The following is a 23,718-nucleotide window of genomic DNA, read 5'->3' on the forward strand; positions in this document are numbered from 1 at the left end:
TTCATTTCTAGGTTGTGATTTTTTTTTTTTTTTAAATTTAGGGAGGATGAAGGAAATAGCCCACTCCTAGGACAAGTAAAAAGTGACAACTGTGACTATCATTGATAAATAAATAAACAAAATTCAAGCATGAAGCACCTTTATTTTATGAGAGCAGTTTGGAATCTCAATTGAAAGTGAAATGTCTTCCTCACAAATAGGCAAAATGTTTTATGGAGTAATGAAAAGGAGTAGGGTCTCCTGAAACTGTTGGATTGAATTACATTGTTCTGTTGCTTTATTGCTTTGAGGAAGTAGAAGCCAGGTTTCTTATGTATGTCCTTGAAAATTTAGCATTTTTTTCTTTACAATTATTGGAGGGAAAATAGAGACGAATATATACCAAACATAGGGAGAAAAAACACGCATGCATTTATTTAAATATTAGTAATATTTGTATATGTCTGTGAATACGTAGTCATATCAGCCTGCAGGTGGTTTTCCAAACAGTGTCTCATTCTCAGGCCCCTCCATGTCTGTGCAGCTGCTCCTCTCTTACCTGATGTTACCTCTTTTTGTTTGGGCCCTGTGTGTTCTTTCTCTATCCTGGAGACTGCATTCATGTATTTTAATATCTGTGAAGTCTTCTTTGCTTCCCTTCAATAAATATCCTGCTGCACTTCTTCTCCTGACTTCCGTAGATTGTTACATAAATCTCTATCAAACTTGTTTACTGCGCATTCTCATTCTTTTGAATGTGTTCAGCTCCCCATACTGAGACCAAGCACGATGAAACCAGACTATATTTCATTTCATATAATGACTAATACATACTATCCATTCAATAAATACTTATGTATATTCAAATATTGTATGAGTTTCTCAGGTGGTACAGTGGTAAAGAAATCACCTGCCAATCCAGGAGACTCAAGAGACGCAGGTTCAATCCCTGAGTCAGAAGATCCCCACTCACTGGATTGCAAAGAGTTGAACACAACCGAATGCCTGGGCATACACATGCATTTATTTAAGTATAGTATATGACCTTTTACATGTATGTAAACACACAGACATAAAAAGATGCACATAAAAAGAAGACACTGAGATAGAGATATTAAGATACAAAAGATATGCTGTCGTTGTTGTTTAGTCATTAAGTCCTGTCTGACTCTTTTGTGACCCCATGGGCTGTAGCCCACCAGGCTCCTCTCTCCATGGGATTTCCCAGATAAGAATACTGGAGTGGGTTGCCATTCCCTTCTCCAAAGGATCTTTCCAACCCAGGGATCAAACCCACATCTCTTGTATCTCTTGGATTAGCAGGCAGATTCTGTACCACTGAGCACCAGGGAAGCCCTTAGATGTAAAAGGACAAAAGAAACATAGATGAATAATTTTAGATACATGATACTTGCTCAACTGTACCTTGTAAAAAATTGTCACCACAGAGATCAGAATACTATAATTCAGAGACCTGGCAGCACCAGTTTTCTACTTTATTCTTAGAAAATAAATTTTTCTACCTCAAATCAAGAAATTAAATACTTTTGTTTTCTACCTCAAACATTTATTGCGTCAAGTCCTGGAACTGCAATTTGTTGCCATCTTCTTATTATTAACTTCTCTGAGGTAAAAACGCATGATAACAGTGTGTTATCATAACCAAGGATAACAGTCTCCTTGGTAATGAACTCAGTAGAGAGTGAGACAAGGAAAGAGTCAATTAATACTGATCAATCAATAAAAGCAATAATTTGTTTTCAAATTCCACTTACGCAATGAAAGTGAAAGTCACTCAGTTGTGTCCAACTCTTTGTGACCCCATTGGCCTGCCATACTCCTCTGTCCATGGAATTCTCCAGGCCAGAATACTGGAGTGGGTAGCCATTCCTTTCTCCAGCGGATCTTCCCAACCTAGGGATAGAATCCAAGTCTCCCTCTTAGCAGGCGGGCTTTGTACACTCTGAGCCATCATGGAAGCCCACTTCTATGGGGCACTGATTATTTTACACTCAGTTGTGTGCTCTGCTCCTTTCAGATGCTTTCTCTTCTTTCCTTTTCCTTTAGTTGTAATCAGTGTTCTTCATCTCTCCCATAAGCTGTATGCCTTACATAGAACGCATCCTATAAAATTAATGGAATATGTCATGTTTTGGGGCTTCCCCAGTGGCTTAGGGATAAAGAATCTGCCTGTGATGCAGAAGACACAGGAGACCTGGGGTTGATCAATGGGTTGGGAAGATTCCCTGGAGGAGGGCATGGCAGCCCACTCCAGTATTCCTGCCTGGAGGATCTCAGGGACAGAAGAGCCTCACAGGCTGCAATCCATAGGTCACACAGAATTGGACATGACTGAAACTACTTAGCACACACACATGCACACATGTTATATTTTATTCTAATTTAGGAAAAATACCTTTGACCCTTACACCTATATAGTACCTAGTCCATTTATATTAATTTTAATAATTGATGTTTAATCTACCTTTGTTGAAATGATTGTGAGGCAACATATTTCAATGGAGATATAAACATCAATTCTAATCAGTGTTCTCTTTTTGATTATAAGGCTAATTTTTTAGGAAAATTGTTTTCAGCTCTTTGCTTATATAGTCTTTTCCTCTTTATCAGAGGATATAGATGGAGTACCGGGTCTGGTGTAGGCAGCATGCTAGGAAATACAAGCAGATATAGTAGCCCAGTTACTACCCTCCAAAGAGCTTTCTCTCCTGAGGTCACAAGGCCACGGGGGAGCAATTATATATTAAATAGTATCATGTCACCTCAGAGAGAATGTCAGTCAAGACTTCCTGGAGGGACTGATGTTTCATCACCATAGTGTTATTTACAGAACATCTTGTATCTATTACAGGATATTCTTTCCCCTACTTTCTGTTACATTTATATTTATCATGGAGGACAATAGAAAGCCAGTAGAAAAATGAAGAAAAGCTAAAATGCTGAGAATTATAGCATATAAATCTGTGCTCTTTGATGCATTTAGTATTTGATGTTTTTGTTTAAATATCCTCCAGGTAACTCTAGGAGTATTAGATAGATTACTATAAAACCACCTTTAGAAACTCTGATAAAATCATTATATCTATATCTGTCTAAATATCTATATACACATTTATATGCACATAAACTTATGTACAGATACATAATTATGCCAAGTAGTATTGAATCAACATGTACTTAGGTAAATGTGTTGCCATTGTTATGCATTTTTTAAATAAAGATCAAAGGATAGAAGAAGAGACAAAGAATAGCATGAACACATGAGCAAATACACACACACACACACACAAAGCAGTACTTGGGTTTGATTTATTTCTAGCACTGGCCAGCATCAGTTTTGTTACTAGTTTATAGAGATCATATTCCAACACTAAAATACTCTGAAATCCCTTGGCTTTCATCAGTTACTGTCTAATAATAATTTAATCATACACATGTTAACAATACAATTTAATTTTGTGTCATATTGTTGGTTAAAATCAATGTTATAAAGATCCAATGGCAAGGAAAATCTCTGATTGATATTCTTTCTAATATTTAAGAGAAGTGAAAAGCAAGCTAAAATAATATAGAAAGATTGCTGGAAATAGTATACAAATTCATGTGGTCCTGGGAAAAGATTTCAGGATATATTGAGTGTGTTCTATCTTGTGTTATGTATGTAAATTGTGTTGATGGCCAATACCTAGTGCCAAAGAATTGCTGCTTTTGAACTGTGGTGTTGGAGAAGACTCTTGAGAGTCCCTTGGACTGCAAGGAGATCCAACCAGTCCATTCTAAAGGAGATCAGTCCTGGGAGTTCATTGGAAGGACTGATGCTAAAGCTGAAACTCCAATAATCTGGCCACCTGATGCAAAGAGATGACTCATTTGAAAAGACCCTGATGCTGGAAAAGATTGAGGCAGGTGGAGAAGAGGATGACAGGATGAGATGGTTGGATGGCATCACTGACTCAGTGGACATGGGTTTGGGTGGACTCTGGGAGTTGGTGATGGACAGGAAGGCCTGGTGTGCTGCGGTTCATGGGGTTGCAAAGAGTTGGACACGACTGAGCGACTGAACTGAACTGAACTGACCCAGTGTAACTTATACTATACAGATTGTAAAATATTGTAGTATTCTAAGCTACTGATGTTGGTTGGGATAGGTTTAATGAGGTTATAAAGGATATGGTTTGATACAGCTCACATACCTCTATTTCAGTTTTGGGCTCCTGTCAGGTAACATTCTTTTCTCGAAGTATTTTAGCCTGTTAGCTCTGTGATACTTGTTAAGAGAGCAGAGGTGGCCTCACTGGAGAATAGAATTCACTGAAGAGAGGCCTTTTACAGTGTCCACATTAAGAGGCAGACTTACACCATCAAATAGCCATTCAAAGCATCTTAAAGATTCAGTGATCAGAAGCTCTACCTTGTGTCAATATAAAAATGAAGTCTAAGTTAGAGCAAGAAAGGACAGGACAAATATGCTTCCATCTGAGCCAGAGCACATGAGGCTAATATTACCAAAAAAAAAAAAAGTTTAGTATCCAGAGAGGACCATGTTATCACCAGACAGTTGAAAAATACAGCAGAGAGAAATAGCAGAATTGACAAGAAATTTTTATAGGTAATTATCAGTTCAGCTCAGTTCAATGGCTCAGTCATGCCTGACTCTTTGGAACCCCAAGGACTTCAGCACACCAAGCCTCCCTGTCCTTCACCAACTCTGGGAGTTTACTCAAATTCATGTCCATTGAGTCAGTGATGCCATCCAAATATCTTTTTTTTTTTAATTTATTTTAATTGGAGGTTAATTACTTTACAACATTGTATTGGTTTTGCCATACATCAACATGAATCTGCCACAGGTATACACATGTTCCCCATCCTGAACCCCCCTCCCTCCTCCCTCCCCATACCATCCCTCTGTCTTCCCCTTCTCCTTCTGCCTTCAACCTTTCCCAGCATCAGGGTCTTTTCAAATGAGTCAGTTCTTTCCATAAGTTGGCCAAAGTATTGGAGTTTCAGCTTCAGTATCAGTCCTTCCAGTGAATATTCAGGACTGATATCCTTTAGGATGGACTAGTTGGATTTCCTTGCAGTCCAAAGGACTCTCAAGAGTCTTCTCCAACACCACAGTTCAAAAGCATAAATTCTTCAGCGCTCACCTTTCTTTATAGTCCAACTTTCACATCCATACATGACTACTGGAAAAACCATAGCTTTGACAAGACAGGCCTTTGTTGGCAAAGTAATGTCTCTGCTTTTTAATAAGCTGTCTAGATTGGTCATAACTTTTCTTCCAAGGAGCAAGTGTCTTTTAATTTCACAGCTGCGGTCACCATCTGCAGTGATTTTAGAGTCCCCCAAAATAAAGGCTGACACTGTTTCCATTGTTCCCCATCTACTTGCCATGAAGTGATGGACCAGATACCATGATCTTAGTTTTCTGAATGTTGAGTTTTAAGCCAACTTTCACTCTTCTCTTTCACTATCATCAAGACAGTCTTTAGTTCTTCTTCCCTTTCTGCCATAAGGGTTGTATCATCTGCATATCTGAGGATATTTCTCCCAGCAATCTTGATGCTAGCCTGTGCTTCATCCAGTCCAGCATTTCTCATGATGTACTCTGCATATAATTTAAACAAGCAGGCTGACAATATACAGCCTTGACGTACTCCTTTTCCTATTTGGAACCAGTCTGTTGTTCCATGTCCAGTTCTACCTGTTGTTTCCTGACCTGCATACCGTATCTCAGGAGGCAGGTCAGGTGGTCTGGTATTCCCATTTCTTTAAGAATTTCCCAATTTGTTGTGAGCCACGCAGTCATAGGCTTTGGCATAATCAAGAAAGAAGGAGTAGATATTTTTCTGGAACTCTCTTGCTTTTTCAGTGATCCAACAGATGTTGGCAATTTTATCTCTGATTCCTCTGCCTTTTCTAAATCCAGCTTGAACATCTGGAAGTTCACAGCTCACTTATTGCTGAAGCTTGGCTTGGAGAATTTTGAGCATTGCTTTACTAATGTGTGAGATGACTGCAATTGTGCAATAGTTTGAGCATTCTTTGGCATTGCCTTTCCTTGGGAAGGACAATTAAATGCATAATAAATTTATTTGTTTATCATATTCATGAAAGTTTAACCAAGCATCCTTTGTATTATCTCACACATAAATATTTGGAGTAAATGGCTCCCACTTTCTTATAAGAATTCAGATTCTGGTGCTCATGTAAACAGAGAAGGGGAACCACTTCCAGAATCCTGTCTCTTCACACCACATTATACTCTTGGTTGGAATTATTGAATGAGCATGGATTCATGCTAAATCTGGGACTATTTTCCACAATCCCTTGCAGTCAAGACTCTACCATACAAGAGAGGTAAAACTAAATAAAGAGTTTAATATAACTAAGAAAGAGGGGGAAAAAAAGCCCACTAGTCTCCATAGAGATCCAAACTAGAACACTTGAACTTGTTGTTCTATAAACTAAAACAGATAAGGTAATTAGCAAAACATATATAAAAATACAAAATTAGTAGTAAAAAAGCACGTTTTCACTTATCACATGGTTTTATTTGACTGATAATTGATATGCAATAATGGAAATATAAAATATAAGGTTAAGGACTAATATTTTGTATATTCAGAGTTTAGGTATATTTTGTAACCGGGAATAACTCTTATGTTAATGGTAATCTTATATTTTTATGGTCCATATGATATTGGAAAAATATTGCCAAAAGTTTTGAAATGGGATGAATTATTACTAGGTGTTTCATCTAGTATTTCAGGTTATCTGCATATTTTATTATATTTGAGCTATTTTAAAACCCTCCAGACTTGTAGAAAATTGATAGTAATACCAATGTTTGTTTTTCATAGAAATGCAAATGAATGTGTCCAATTAAGGTATGATGGGTTCCCTGGAGCGAGTTTTATATCCATAACCAATTTATTTCAGCATTCCTGATTTCCCAAGTATTTGTGGTTACTCTGAATTCCCCTTTGAACAAGCTTTCATATCTCACTGGCTAACTAAAGATTTAAGTAAAATTTTTGACATGTATTTGGTTGATATTGATGAGAGTCATGATTTACCTTCTTTAAAAATATATATCCATTAACAGATAGTTTTTAAGATCTTTATGAAATATATGCATTCCCTCAACCTTTAACAAATTATGAGCAATCCCTCTCTGCCAAGCACTTTTAAAATTGTGTGCTCTTATGGAAATCATTTTCTAAAGGAATGACAGACAATAAAAGTGTGAATGTATACCATACTGTATACCATATTGTATACCATGTATACAATATTTTCAAGGAGTGATGAGTTCAGTAATAAAAGTAAGGGAATATAGGAAGATGGTAAGTGTCAGTAAACATTAAAGATGGTAAGTGCAATAAACATTTCCAATAAAGTGGAAAAATAATTACTGAGTTTCCGGTTCAGTGCACTCTTCCAAGGAATCTCTTCCTTTCATTGCCTTTGAGCTAATTTATAACTCTAAAATGGAGAAAATTTGGTAATAATAAAAATTGCATTCATAAAGTTTCAAGTAGAATGTATACGGTGGAATGTTACTGACCCTTGCACTGTGGCTAGACTGATTTGGCATCTGCTTATAAATTCACTTCAGAATTCCTTATTGCATAAATATATGTATGAGTCTTTGAATTCTCCTTTGAACTACTTGTAATATGTTACTAATTTCCCCCTTCGTTAATGAGCTATATATAGCTTTTGACATATTATTCTTGCTGAGGTTCTAATTCTATGAAAGTCTTGAATTTACCTTTTACAAAAGTTTATTGGAGGGAGGAAACATGAATTGAGGAGAGCTAAGAGGATTTGAAAGACATGGGTGTGGACTCTGTGAATTTCTAGGGAAAGAACATTCCAGGAGAGGGGAAAATTTGGAAAGACTTTAAAATAGAAAAAGCTAAGTGGATTTGAGGAAGCATCAAGAAAGACAGTCAGTTTGAAGAGAGGTAAGTGAAAAAAAAAAAAGACATTGTAGGAAGTGAGTTTGGAGCAGTAAGCAGCAGGTAGACCAAGTCAGCCATGGTGTGCCAAAATGAAGAATTGACATTTTCTAAGTGTAATAGAGAGGATGAAGCAAGGGAGGGATTAGATGCTGCTTACTTTTGAAAACAATTACTGAGGATGCTGTGCTGAAAATAGTTTTCAGATAAGAGTAGTGGAGGAAGAAAGATCCCTAAGGAGACTTTGTATTTTACAAACACTATGACTACATCTTAGTTTTGGGGTAGTAACAGATGGAAAGTAGTAGTCTGGTGGATAGTATATTTTGAAATAAGATCCAACAATACAAACCTTGTATTGTGTATACTAAAATAAATACGCTTTGCTTTATTACTTTTTTTTTTTTTAAACAAACTGAAGGTTGGTGGCAGCTTGTATTGAGCAAGTACACTGGTATCATTTCCTCAAATTTGCTCACTTTGTGTCATATTTTGGTGATTCTCCCAGTCCTTGTATTTTTCCTTGTTATGTTATTTGCTATGATGTTCTGTTTGAGGTTATTATTATGACTCACTGAAGGCTCAGATGATGGTGAGTTTTTTCCAGCTAGTCTTTTTTAAAGTATGCACATTGCTTTTCAGACATGATGCTGTTGCACACTTAATAAACTATAATATAGTATAAATTTAACTCTTCTATGCATTGGGAAACAAAAAAAAAATTGTGTGACTCACCTTATTGTGATATTGTCTTTATTGTCATGGTCTGGAACCAAACGCACAATATCTCTAAAGTAAGCTCATTTTAATAAATTGGATGTGACATGAGAAGGAAAGCAAAAGTGCAACATTGATTCCTAAATATTCAGACTGAAGAACTAGGTGAATGATGGTGATATTATTGATTAATAGAAGATTGGTGAAGAGCAAAAAAATGTTTGAAGATGTCTACAGGAGTTTTTCTGGCTGTGTTCAACTTCGGATGTATATCAGGGCTTCCAAAAGTAGATGATCTGAGTCTGGAACCCTCAGCAATGTTATCCAGGTTGGAGGAAAATAAGTGTAATAATCAATAGCATATATGAGAAACATAAAACTGGGCTAATGAAAGAGATGGCTCAGGGAGTGAAGAGAGAGTGAAGAGGAAGGAAGGCAGTAGTAGTCTTGTTGCAACTTAGTGTTGATAACTCACAAAAGATACTGACAAGCTGACAGTGAAGCAGGAAGACAGATAGGAGAATGTAGTGTCTAGAATGCCAAGTGAAGTAGGTATTTCTAGAAGAAGGGAAGAATTCATTGTGTCAGCACTCATGAGAAGTCCAAAAATATTGACAAGATGAAAACTTGGCTAGAATGTCAAGAGATCCTCTTCCTCCCACCTTAGTGAATTTTATTGGGATGAAAGCATAATGCGATTGACCATAGAGGGCAGTTGGTCAGGGATTGTTACAACGTTTACCAAGGGTTTTGCTATGAAGTGAACTAGATAAAGAGATAGGAGCTAGAGATGGGGTATGGGAATTAAGAACATGTTCCTCCTTTAGATGAAAAATATTGCAGCAGTGTTTATATGGTAATAAGAATATTCCAGTAAAAGTGGATGCATTGATGATGGAAGAACAGGGAGAAAACTAAACAATACCCTAGAGAAATAGGAGATGATGCTTGAGAGTGAGTGCTTAAAACTGAGATTTTTCTGAGGAAGAGTGCTGTCTTGCATAGGAATGGGTGGCTGATGAAGATGGAAGTAAATATTGTTAGAAGTGATGAACCGAAGGAGCTGAACAACCAGTGTGTTTGGTGGGTGATACAGTTGGAATCATTAGTCACTAAAATCACAATGAAAATAGTACTAGAGAGAGAGAATAGTGAGCTGAATAATAAAATTTCCAAGAAAGGAGGGGGGATGATTTGGAGTTCACTGGATAACCCCAGAAGTGTTGAGTGTCTCAGTGGTATTATGTCAGTTATGCCTTTTCTGAAAGAAATGGTATTTTGAGCAAATGACATTTTGAAAAACAAGGAAGACACTTATTTCAACCTCTGGCTGCTTAGTAGGAAAAATATGAGGATAATTCACATGGGAGGAGTTTGCTGCCAGGTTTCATACTGAACAAGATGGTGAAGGAAACACAGACTGAGTTTGGGATTATAATCCACTTCACTAGTGATGGCCCTTATACACTGGAGCAATTACAGCAGAAAAAGATAAGAATGGAGTTGCACATGTATTTAGTCTAGTGGCTAGAGTTCTAGAAAGACTTGGCTGATAAGGGGCAATTATGGGGAGAGTGAATTGAATGCCTACTTTCTTTCATGTTTGTTATTTCAGTGTAATTTCTAATAGTGTTTCCCTGCACTTTCTGAAGTATCCTGATTTGGAAGCTCAATTATAAGATCATCCTACTTACAAATGAGTGAGGTTATTAATAAATAGGTATAAAAAACAGATGGGATTTGGGCTGAATATTCTGTTAGAAATGAGCTGGCAACCAGCTCTAATTATAGATTCCTTTTTTTATATAATTAGCCTTATAAATGACTGATTTGTAATGATTAAGCTAGCAGTCTCCTCCCTGCCGCCACTGACCTCGGACGCAGGGTAGCTCCTCCCAGCCGCCACTGACGTCGGATGCAGGGCAGCTCCTCCTGGCCGTTCCTGCGCCGACGCAGCCTGGCACTCTAGGCTGCTGCCCCTGACCTCGGACGTGGGGAAGCTCCTCTCAGCCGCGCTTAGTGAGCCGGCCCGCAGCCGCCTGCGCTTAGTGAGCCGGCCCGCAGCCACCTGTGCTTAGTGAGCCGGCCCTCAGCTGCCCTGAGCTCAGGGGCGGCGGCCAAGAGGAGCTACCCCGCGTCCGAGGCCAGTGGCGGCCGGGAAGAGACACCCGGCATCCGAGGCCAGGGGCGGTGACCTTGAGGAGCCACCCAGAGCCAGAGGCCAGGGGCGGCAGCTGGGAGGAGCCACCCACGCCCAAGGCCAGGGCCGGAAGCTGGGAGGAGCAACCTGCTAGGTATTGCAAGAGGGCATCAGAGGGCAGACACACTGAAACCATAGTCACAGAAAAATAGTCAATCTAATCACACTAGGACCACAGCCTTGTCACAGCCTAACTCAATGAAACCAAGCCATGCCCGCGGGGCAACCCAAGATGGGCAGGTCATGGTGGAGAGGTCTGAAAGAATGTGATCCACTGGAGAAGGGAATGGCAAGCCACTTCAGTATTCTTGCCTTGAGAACCCCATGAAGAGTATGAAAAGGCAAAATGATAGGATACCAAAAGAGGAACTCCCCAGGTCATTAGGTACCCAATATGCTGCTGAAGATGAGTGGAGAAATAAATCCAGAAAGAATGAAGGGATGGAGCCAAAGCAAAAACAACACCCAGTTGTGGATGTGACTGGTGATAGAAGCAAGGTCTGATGCTGTAAAGAGCAATATTGCATAGGAACCTGGAATGTCAGGTCCATGAATCAAGGCAAATTGGACGTGGTCAAATAAGAGATGGCAAGGGTGAATGTCGACGTTCTAGGAATCAGCGAACTAAAATGGACTGGAATGGGTGAATTCAACTCAGATGACCATTATATCTACTACTGTGGGCAGGAATCCCTTAGAAGAAATGGAGTAGCCATCATGGTCAACAAAAGAGTCCGAAATACAGTACTTGGATGCAATCTCAAAAATGACAGAATGATCTCTGTTCGTCTCCAAGGCAAACCATTCAATATCACAGTTATCCAAGTCTATGCCCCAACCAGTAACGCTGAAGAAACTGACGTTGAATGGTTTTATGAAGACCTTCAAGACCTTTTAGAACTAACACCCAAAAAAGATGTCCTTTTCATTATAGGGGACTGGAATGCAAAAGTAGGAAGTCAAGAAACACCTGGAGTAACAGGCAAATTTGGCCTTGGAATACAGAATGAAGCAGGGCAAAGACTAATAGAGTTTTGCCAAGAAAACACACTGGTCATAGCAAACACCCTCTTCCAACAACACAAGAGAAGACTCTACACAGGGACATCACCAGATGGTCAACACTGAAATCAGATTGATTATATTCTTTGCAGCCAAAGATGGAGAAGCTCTCTACAGTCAACAAAAACAAGACCAGGAGCTGACTGTGGCTCAGATCATGAACTCCTTATTGCCAAATTCAGACTTAAATTGAAGAAAGTAGGGAAAATTGCTAGACCATTCAGGTATGACCTAAATCAAATCCCTTATGATTATACAGGGGAAGTGAGAAATAGATTTAAGGGCCTAGATCTGATAGATAGAGTGCTTGATGAACTATGGACAGAGGTTTGTGACACTGTACAGGAGACAGGGATCAAGACCATCCCCATGGGAAAGAAATGCAAAAAAGCAAAATGGCTGTCTGGGGAGGCCTTACAAATAGCTGTGAAAAGAAGAGAAGCGAAAAGCAAAGGAGAAAAGGAAAGATATAAACATCTGAATGCAGAGTTCCAAAGAATAGCAAGAAGAGATAAGAAAGCCTTCTTCAGCGATCAATGCAAAGCAATAGAGGAAAACAACTGAATGGGAAAGACTAGAGATCTCTTCAAGAAAATTAGAGATACCAAGGGATCATTTCATGCAAAGATGGGCTCGATAAAGGACAGAAATGGTATGGACCTAACAGAAGCAGAAGATATGAAGAAGAGGTGGCAAGGATACACAGAAGGACTGTACAAAAAAGATCTTCACGACCCAGATAATCATGATGATCTGATCACTAATCTAGAGCCAGACATCTTGGAATGTGAAGTCAAGTGGGCCTTAGAAAGCATCACTAAGAACAAAGCTAGTGGAAGTGATGGAATTCCAGTTGAGCTGTTTCAAATCCTGAAAGATGATGCTGTGAAAGTGCTGCACTCAATATGCCAGCAAATTTGGAAAACTCAGCAGTGGCCACAGGACTGGAAAAGGTCAGTTTTCATTCCAATCCCCAAAAAAGACAATGCCGAAAAATGCTCACATGCTAGTAAAGTAATGCTCAAAATTCTCCAAGCCAAGCTTCAGCAATACGTGAACCGTGAACTTCCTGATGTTCAATCTGGTTTTAGAAAAGGCAGAGGAATCAGAGGTCAAATTGCCAACATCTGCTGGATCATGGAAAAATCAAGAGAGTTCCAGAAAAACATCTATTTCTGCTTTATTGACTATGCCAAAGCCTTTGACTGTGTGGATCACAATAAACTGTGGAAAATTCTGAAAGAGATGGGAATACCAGACCACCTAACCTGCCTCTTGAGAAACCTATATGCAGCTCAGGAAGCAACAGTTAGAAGTGGACATGGAACAACAGACTGGTTCCAAATAGGAAAAGGAGTATGTCAAGGCTGTATTTTGTCACCCTGCTTATTTAACTTATATGCAGAGTACATCATGAGAAACGCTGGACTGGAAGAAACACAAGCTGGAATCAAGATTGTCAGGAGAAATATCAATCACCTCAGATATGCAGATGACACCACCCTTATGGCAGAAAGTGAAGAGCAACTAAAAAGCCTCTTGATGAAAGTGAAAGAGGAGAGTGAAAAAGTTGGCTTAAAGCTCAACATTCAGAAAACGAAGATCATAGCATCTGGTCCCATCACTTCATGGGAAATAGATGGGGAAACAGTGGAAACAGTGGCAGACTTTATTTTTTTGGGCCCCCAAATCACTGCAGATGGTGACTGCAGCCATGAAATTAAAAGACGCTTACTCCTTGGAAGAAAAGTTATGACCAACCTAGATAGCATATTCAAAAGCAGAGACATTACTTTGCCGACTAAGGTCCGTCTAGTCAAGGCTATGGTTTTTCCTGTGGTCATGTATGGATGTGAGAGTTGGACTGTGAAGAAGGCTGAGTGCTGAAGAATTGATGTTTTTGAACTGTGGTGTTGGAGAAGACTCTTGAGAGTCCTTCGGACTGCAAGAAGATCCAACCAGTCCATTCTGAAGGAGATTAACCCTGGGATTTCTTTGGAAGGAATGATGCTGAAGCTGAAACTCCAGTACTTTGGCCACCTTATGTGAAGAGTTGACTCATTGGAAAAGACTCTGATGCTGGGAGGGATTGGGGGCAGGAAGAGAAGGGGACGATCGAGGATGAGATGGCTGGATGGCATCACTGACTCGATGGATGGAGGTAGATGGACCTCCCCAGGCCCACCAAGGAAAGCATTTGAGTTCTTTCCTTGTAGATAGAAATTGCAAAATATCAGTAGCAGGACAATCTATAGAAGAGGCTGAGCCCTGCCCAGATGCATTGCAGGCAGATTCTTTACCAAGTGAGCTACAAGGGAAGCTCCAGATGAAAGATAAGAGACCTCATATTTCTCATTCTTGAAGTCAAGGAAACCTTCCCAGCTAGAAAGCTCGTTGGTGGTAAAAAGTCTATCCATACACCTCTTGGGTGCAATCATCTTGGTTAAGAGATGTACATGTGTACATAGGAGGATCCTGAGATATATCAAATATGTACTCAGAACCAGGCAAGTCAAAATGATCGCCCAAAGGAAATCAGGGAGAAATACCCCATATAACTGATGTCAACTACCACAAGGGTGCAGCTCTCTCTGAGTCCATGCCTGTGTCCTTTCACACATACTTGCAAGAAGAACCAACCAGTCCATTCTGAAGGAGATCAACCCTGGGATTTCTTTGGAAAGAATGATGCTAAAGCTGAAACTCCAGTACTTTGGCCACCTAATAAGAAGAGTTGACTCATTGGAAAAAACTCTGATGCTGGGAGGGATTGGGGGCAGGAGGAGAAGGGGACGACGAAGGATGAGATGGCTGGATGGCATCACGGACCCGATGGACGTGAGTCCGAGTCAACTCCGGGAGATGGTGATGAACAGGGAGGCCTGGCATGCTGCGATTCATGGGGTCACAAAGAGTCGGACACGACTGAGCGACTGAACTGAACTGAACTGATACTCCTTTTCCTCCTACTAATATACATTTTACTTGTTTCACTACTTTCCATCTTTGTGGAAATTCATTTCTGCAAAACCAAGGGCCAAGGCCTTGTCACAAACCACTGGTCTAGTGGTTAGGATTCAGTTCCCTCATTGCCATGACCCAACCTCAATCTCTGACCAGGAACCAAAACCCTGCTTCAGACCGCTGCAGACCAAGGCCCCCTGAGATCAATTTGAGTAGTGCTTTTCAAAATTCATGTCTACCCAGAACCTCAGAATATGATTATATTTGAACCAAAGGTCTTTGCCTACTTGCTTAGTTAAGAAGAGTTGGTATTATTTTAGTGAAAGTGAAAATGTTAGTCACTCAGTTGTGTCTGATTCTTTGTATTCCCATGGACTGTAACCTGCCAGGCTCCTCTGTCTATGGAATTCTCCAGGCAAGAATACTGGAGTGGGTAGCCATTCCCTACTCCAGGGGATCTTCTCAACCCAGGAAACCTGGATCTCATTGCAGACAGATTTTTTTACCATCTGAGCCACCAGAGAAACCCTTATTATGTTAGGGTGGGCTAAATCCATGATGGTATGTTTGTAAGAAAAAAGAGAGAGAATCAGAGATGGAGACTTAGAGAGAAGACCTCGTGAAGAGAGAGACAGGGGTTGATGTGTTGCAGTTCTTGGAAGCTGCCAGAAGTTAAGAAGAGATGAGGCAAGATTCTTCCCTAGAGCATACAGAGGAGGCATGGCCTTGAAGAAACTGATTTTTCTACTTCTGGCTTCTGGAACTGTGAGAGAATAAATTTCTGCTGTTCTCAGCCACCTAGTCTAGGGCAATTTGATATGGCAGACCTAGGAATCTAGTACCTATACCATGAGCAATTTATTTTTTCATTGAAATTCTTTAAATCCCTGTTCTTTTTAAAACATCCTTTTTATTGTGTCAATGTGTCCCGGAAGAAAAAAGAAAATTCCTAGACCCTTTTCTAGCTTCTTATGGCTGGTTTAAAAATTGAATTTATATGAGACAGGTAAATAGGAGAAAATCAAACAAATGGGTAATAACTCATATACATGAGAGAGACCCAGGAAGGCTGAGTAAGTCACCAAAGAGGCCAAAGCCCTCATCTTAAATACCATCTTCAGCTGAAGACAAAAGAGGGCTTCTGGTTGTGGTTTGGGACTTAAAAGGGGAGGAAGGCAATTTGCATGGAGATGGAAGAGTGAATGTGTTGTAAACCAATGTTGGCAGTGCCCTGTGGGCACAATGAGACACAAAGGGGACTCTTTTCTAGGCCCTATGAAATTTCTTAATCATACTCGTTCAGTATTCTTTGCAGATATCTCTGGTGATAGCTCTATTAAGGAAATAAACCCTCTATCTAAATTATTTTAGGCAGTTAAAGGGAAGGTCAAAATTTCTTCTTAAGAGTCTTTTTGGTCCTTGATTATCTTCAGCTCAAAATTATCCACATACCAAAAAAGCATTTGCAAATAGCATGTTTTGCTCCCCTACCAAGGTGAAAGGCAACAGTCTTATTTTCACATATTTAAAGAAAATTTTAATGAAGTTTCCTTATTGCTTTGCTATCTTCAGGAAAATGATTTATGGTGTAGGCTTGGAATGTGGCTAGGTGAAATCAGTATATTAATTAGATTTTTTTTCAGACATCCATTTAAAACTAAGACTTCAAGTCAGTAATTCTTGTAGAATAGACAATAAATACTATGAGATTTTACCTAAACTAAAAGCTAAATGCTAAATAATTGGGAAATTTTGTTACTCCAAGCATCAAATTGAATTATAGTATTCATAAGCCAATAAGTTTTAAGGCTCCAATCCCAAATTAAAAGCCATTGCTTGGCACTGCTAAGTAAGGATAACAGAGAGGCTTTCTTTAATTATGAGAATATTTGCTTCTGAAAATCAGAGCATATGCACGTATCAGGGGGTAGAGTTCTTGGGGCTATAATCAAGAAAATATATTCAAGAGCTAAGGCAATTTAGTATGTTGAATGTCAATCAAATCAGGAAGAAACGTGCAAATGTAAAATATACCAATGCTCGAGGTGACATAATGTAATTGTCAGGAAAAATTAGATTCCTGATGTGTTTCAGTCCCTTTAGCATACAACCATGTGAGTCTGAATTCAAAAGATCTGACAAATTACTGAGGGTGGTAAGATTAAGCAAAATAGAAAAAAGAATTAATGATATATGAAATGTCAGAAAACCTACCTTGCTAAAGGAGCAGCAATTTGGGGATTATGGTCAGAAGCATAAAAGAGCAAAGTTGCCTCTATAGGGTGTTCCAGTGCTTCCTTAGGCAATGATTTATTGATAGACTATTCACTTATTAATAGGTAGTGCAATGGAAATAATTCTCTTAAAGTTCTTTGAAAATGTAACTATATATATATTTATATTTTTTGCTTAAATCCACATTTTGAGCTTTCTGATGTGTAGCCATGAATATAAAATAAAAGGTATGATAGTTAAGGTTGTGATTTCTTATTAAGTAGTACATTTCTCGGAGAAGGCAATGGCACCCCACTCTAGTACTCTTGCCTGGCAAATGCCATGGATGGAGGAGCCTGGTAGGCTGCAGTCCATGCGGTAGTGAAGAGTTAGACATGACTAAGCGACTTCCCTTTCACTTTTCACTTTCATACATTGGAGAAGGAAATGGCAACCCACTCCAGTGTTCTTGCCTGGAGAATCCCAGGGATGGCGGAGCTTGGTGGGCTGCCGTCTATGGGGTCACACAGTCAGACACGACTGAAGCAACTTAGCAGCAGCAGCAGCAGCAGCAGCAGTACATTTGTATGGAGAAGGCATTGGCACCCCACTCCAGTACTCTTGCCTGGAAAATCCCATGGATGGAGGAGCCTGGTAGGCTGCAGTCCATGGGGTCACGAAGAGTAGGACACGACTGAGCAACTTCACTTTCATTTTTCACTTTCATGCATTGGAGAAGGAAATGGCAACTCACTCCAGTGTTCTTTCTTGGAGAATCCCAGGGATGGGGGAGCCTGGTGGGCTGTCGTCTACAGGGTCGCACAGAGTGGAACACGACTGAAGTGACTTAGCAGTACATTTCTATAGCTAAACAAGTTTATTTATGTGAAGATATATTTTATAAACTGGTATTTCTTTAAGAGTTACAATTAAGTTTATGACAATTAGAAATACAAATGAATAAACTTGATTTAATAATAAAAATGACTACACTTTATTTTCGATTTTTAACAAAATCAAAATAAATATTACCCAACACTTCTACTGAAAATGTGTTGAATAGTAAACTATGAAGCACAATTAGAGGAAAAGTGATTTAAAGAAGGAGATGGAGAAATTAAAAACTGATAAGACTTATCATAATGGAGAAGGAAATGGCAACCTACTCCAGTACTCTTGCCTGGAAAATCCCATGGATGGAGGAGCCATGTAGGCTACAGTCCATGGGGTCGCTAAGAGTTGGACACAACTGAGCAACTTCACTTTCAATTTTCACTTTCATGCATTGGAGAAGGAAATGGCAACCCACTCCAGTGTTCTTGCCTGAAGAATCCCAGGGACAAGAGGAGGCTGGTGGGCTCCCGTCTACGGGGTCACACAGAGTTGGACACGACTGATGTGACTCAGCAGCTGCAGCAGCAAGACTTATATGTTTTATATTCTCTGACTTTTCACATCTAACAATGAACTAGAATTTTAAGAAGTGTTTTCACATTGTTAAGAAAACCACCACGATGGTGACATGTCTAGGCATCTTTTCACACTCAGTTAAAGATGCAAAGTAATTGTGTTCTAAATTAGAAGAAAGTCCCCCAGTGATTCCTCTTAGCATATGTTGACACATTAAACAAACCACCTATTATTTTACAAATATTAACTTCCTCAGTACTACTCAAAACACTACACTTTTTTTTCTATTTTCTATCTTTAGTTTCCTTTATTTTTTATTCACTAGTTTATGTAACAAGTATCCATTGAGCGCTCACTAAGTGCTTGGAACTCTTCTAGACTTGGGGAATACTTCAGTAGAAAGTAAAGATTGTTCTCTGTCCTGGCTCCTTGAGTCACTGTGTGGAAGGGATGTTTGGGCGTGCAGCCTGATCTGCCTCCGACTATGACATGACCAACAAATAAACTTTACTGTGATATTCAGGCTAGTTTATTGTAAAAACTTACTGTAGCGTGCTCTTGTTAATAGGTAGATGAAAAAGGATTTTTAACCTGTAATTTTATAGCCGACAAATTTTTCATTTAAATGTGAGAATGTAATAAATACAGAAATCCACTTTGCAAATACTCTGGAATGAAGTTTTTAAAGGAGATAATTAAATTCATAAAGTGTGAAAAGACATAAGGGACTAAAAGGTGATCAAATAACTTAGGAAATTTATTATTGTCCAAAAGGTTCTTATTTCAAAACAAGAAATATATCCATAATGATTCAGAAAATAAAATGAACACTATTTCAGTATGATAGCTAGAAGTTAAATGAGAATGTATTCTAGTAAATATATGATTACACAATACAGACAGGCTTCCCTGGAGGCTAAGTGGTAAAGAATTTGCCTGCCAATGCAGGAGACAAAGGTTGAATCCCTCATCAAGGAAGATCCCATGGAGGAGAATATGGCAACCCACTCTGGTGTTCTTGCCTGGAAATCACATGAGAGAAGAGCTTGGTGGGCTGCAGTGCATGAAGTCACAAAAGTTGGACATAACTTAGAGGCTGAATAATAGTAACAGTGCAGATATTCACAAGTATGAACAGATAAGTGGGTAAAATGACTGTAAATGTTAATTTCAGAAAATAATAGATAATAAATAATATGGATCTTAAAACAAGGAAGGAAAAAAAAAAAAAAACCCTAGAGTTGATCAATAGGCAAGGGGGAAAAGCAAGAAAAGAAATGGAAAAAAATATAATGATCAAAAATAAGTCTCAATATACCTGTACTTACGGTAAAGTTAGAAGAAGCAAGTTCATGAATTCAAAAGCAAAGACTCTCTAATTAATTTTAAAAGATTCAACAATATGTTGTCAAAATATGAAAAAATAAATTCACAGAACAAAATTTGAGAAAAACTGAAAATTTGGAAATTGGATAAAGGTAGAAAATATGAGGGCTTCCCAGGTACACTAATGGTAAAGAACCTAGCTGCCAATGCAGGTAGACATAAGATACCTGGGTTCTATTCCTGGGTGGGGAAGATTCCCTGGAGAAGGAAATGCTCCAGTATTCCTGCCTTGGGAAAATATGAAACAAAATGCACTGGGGTTTCTAGTTGTACCATGTAATAATATTACATTTAGATAAAAGGGGAAAATCAGTGAAAGAAAATGAAGCTAAATAAACAACTGAACAGGCATATAAAGCCATTATAAAAATAAATGCACATTACCGACCGAGAACAAGATGGCGAAGTAGGTGAACATGGAGTGTATCTCTCTCCACGGACACAGCAGGAATACACCTTCAGACACAGAAGTGCATTCAGAACACCAGCTGAGAGCATAAAGGAGTACCTGCCCAATGAAAAAGAACATATAGAGCCACGCAAAACTCGGTAAGAAGAAGGAACTAGGGGGAAAAACAGGAGTGTTAGTAGGACTGGACTGCCCTCTGGGGTGGGGGAACTGAAGCAGGGGTCTGATCCCCACATCAGGGCAATTGTCTCAGTCACAGGAGAAGCATTTAAGGCTGAGAGTTAAACAGCTGATCTGTGGCAGCCTAAAGGGGATGAGAATCAGACAGTCCTTGCCACAGTCTTACATATCCCAAACAGGGGTGCAGGTCCCCTGAAAGGTGCAGCCGCTGGGAGCTGGAGTTTAGGGATTGTGGAGCAATCCCAGGGCAAGGGCTGCTTTTGACTGTGGAGAGGTGGACTGAGGGGATGTGAGGGAGGAAATTGTGGTGGGAAAAGCCTGTGGAGAAAAGCTGGGCAGCCATGGAAGCAAGGCGATACTGCTGAGCCACACATAGAGGATGGAACCATCACCTTAGCCTCTTTCTCCCCACACACCATCATTGGCAGCTGAACAAGAGAGAGCCTGGCCCATCAAACACCTGATGCATTGCACTACAGAGTAGGAGCCCACCCAGGGTTCCCCTTTAGATGCTTGATGTGCTGATTCTACGGAGTAGGACCCCAGCCAGGGGGCCCCTTCTTTGTGCCTGATGCACTGAACAACAGAGAAGGACCCCAGGCAAGGGAGCCCTCTAAGTGCCTGAGCGGGTTGAGCTACAGAGAAAGACTAGCCAAAGAGGCCTTCTGATTGCCATCTACGAGATGCTCAAAAACAGACTCTGATAGGGTCATAACTCCTGAGGCAGAGGCAGTACATGTCCCTGCACACTTGGCACCACCAGGATCCCTGCAAGCCAAGCAACTGCACCATCTTCACACTCAACTCTCACTGGGGCAGAGGTGCCTCAGGCAAAAACATGTCTTGCATCTATTCGCTTCGGTAGTGTCCGACTATTTGTGACCCTGTTGACTGTGGCCTGCTAGGCTTCTGTCAGGGAAGGAGGATTCTTGAGGCAAGAATACTGGAGCATATTGGTCAATACTGATTGCCATACCTTTCTAGAGCACTATATTTCCTGCCGCCCTATCTACCAACTCCCTTGAGTACCTGGAACCACCAGAACCCATGTAATCCAAGCAGCTGCATGACCTCCATAGCTGGCCCTCACAGGGGCAAACCCAAGTCCTCCAGGGCAGCCTCAGGAGCAAACCCCAGTGGATGACCCACATGCAGAGGTGGAAATAAAACCACAATTGAAACCCAGGGGCAGTGTGGCTAAGGAAGAAGACCCAAAAGCCTCCCACCAGCTGAACAAGCTGCAGATTAAATCCGTACAATAAACTAAAGACTCTATGTCTATGAAATATATAAAATGTCATTGAGAGATCTCACAAAAGAAAACACACTAGTTCTGATAGCTGTGGACATTGGAGGCAAGAACACACAGGAGTAGGACAGGATTAGAATCTGAGCTGGCCCAATAGGAGATCCAGAGATCAGCACAGTGTTAGAGGGCATCCTAGGGAGTGAGGTAGACTGTGACTCCCAGTGAGGGAAAGGACTCTGACAGCAGTGACTCAAGAAAAACATTTATTATTATGTTTTGACTTGTTCTGTAAATTTTTTTTTCCATTTCCCCCTCTGTTGTAGTTGTCAATTTTATTGACACTATGAAACCTAATTAAGCTTTTGAGTTTTTATTTTTTATTTTTTCCCCTCTCAGTCACATTTTTTACTGTTGCTATAAGCCTCTGCCACTACATTGGGCTTTTGCAGTTCTATGGAGTTTTCCTGTTTTTTTTTTTTTTTCTTTTCTCTTTTTTTTAATTTTAATTTTTTAAACCTACTATCATTTTTTGTACATTTATTCCTTTGTTTGCTTTTTCTACTGTTATTTTCCCCTTGCAGTTAATCTTTAATGTATATAAAACTTATTTATCTACATTTAACCTTGCATATCTATTCGTTCTTTCTTTTCTTTCCTCTCAAAATATTTGTTAGTTTTATTTTCATTGTTTTATCCCCCAGTTGGCACCTTGCTTTTGTTTTGTTTTCCAGTATGTGCTTTAGTTAGTTTTGTTCTGGTAGATGTAATTTTTTTGTTGTTTGTTTGTTTGCTGGGTCAATCTATTGTCATTATTTTTGTTGGACTGTTTGATTTTGGTTATGGGTGTATATGTACATGTGTATATTCAGTCACACTTTTTATTATTATAAGCCTCTGCCTCTACGTTGGGCTTCTGCAGTTCTGTGGAGTTTGCTTTTATTTATTTATTTATTTATTTTGCTTTTTTTTTCTCTCTTTTCTCTTTTTTATAATTTTAATTTTTAAACCTATTATATTTTTTCCACATTTATTCCTTTGTTTGCTTTTCCTACTGTTATCTTCCCCTTGCAGTTAATCTTTAATGTGTATAAATCTACTTCACCTACCTCTATTTAACTTTACATATCTATTCTTTCTTTCTTTCCTTTCATCTCAACATATTTGGTAAGTTTGATTACACTGCTTTATTCCCTACTTGACACATTGCTTTAGTTTTGTTTTCCAGTTTATGCTTTAGTTAGCTTTGTTTTTAAATGGTAAATATAATTTTTTATTTCCTTTGTTGACCAGGTTAGTCTACTCTACTTTATTTTTGTTGGACTGTTTTGACTTTGCTCATGGGGGTATATGTATATGTATATATAATATATATTCATTATTATTTGCCTGATTTTGTAGATGCCATTTGTCTGGGTTCATCTTTGGTTTCTCATTTCTGGATATTCATTTTAATCTCATTTAATGCCATAACAAACCACTTGTGGAATCTTTGTTCCTGAGCAGAGATCAAGCCCTGAGCCTTTGGAATTGGAGCACTGACTCCAGGACCCTAGACTACCAGAGAACTAACCCTAAGGATAACAAATAGCAAGAACCCACACAAAGAAAACCATTTGACTACAAGGCCTGGCATCACCCAATCACCATTTGCACACTGTGAAGGACGCCTCATCTAAACAACAAACAAAACAAAAATACAAACCCAATCATCAGCAGACAGGAGTACGCCCTCACTCAGCCTTGCCAATCAGAGGAAAAACAAACAAAAACTCAGCACAAATCTCACCCTATAAGAAACTTACACAAACCACTGGACCAAACTTAAGAGGGTAGAAACCAAAAGGAAGAAAGACTTCAACCCTGAAGCCTGGAAAAAGGAGACCTCAAACATAATAAGGTAAAAAAAATAAATAAATAATGAAAAGGCAGAAAATACTACACAAATGAAAGAATAAAC

At 39.4% G+C, this 23,718-nt stretch overlaps 1 pseudogene; it reads right to left on the reverse strand.

Moving 5' to 3' along the window:
* The window catches only part of LOC120875963, a 53,417-nt pseudogene extending 39,030 nt beyond the window's left edge, over positions 1-14,387 (reverse strand).
* Between the last annotated feature and the right edge of the window lie 9,331 nt (positions 14,388-23,718).

This window comes from Oryx dammah, unplaced genomic scaffold (genome assembly GCF_014754425.2).
Source record: "Oryx dammah isolate SB20612 unplaced genomic scaffold, SCBI_Odam_1.1 HiC_scaffold_17, whole genome shotgun sequence".
NCBI lineage: Eukaryota > Metazoa > Chordata > Mammalia > Artiodactyla > Bovidae > Oryx > Oryx dammah.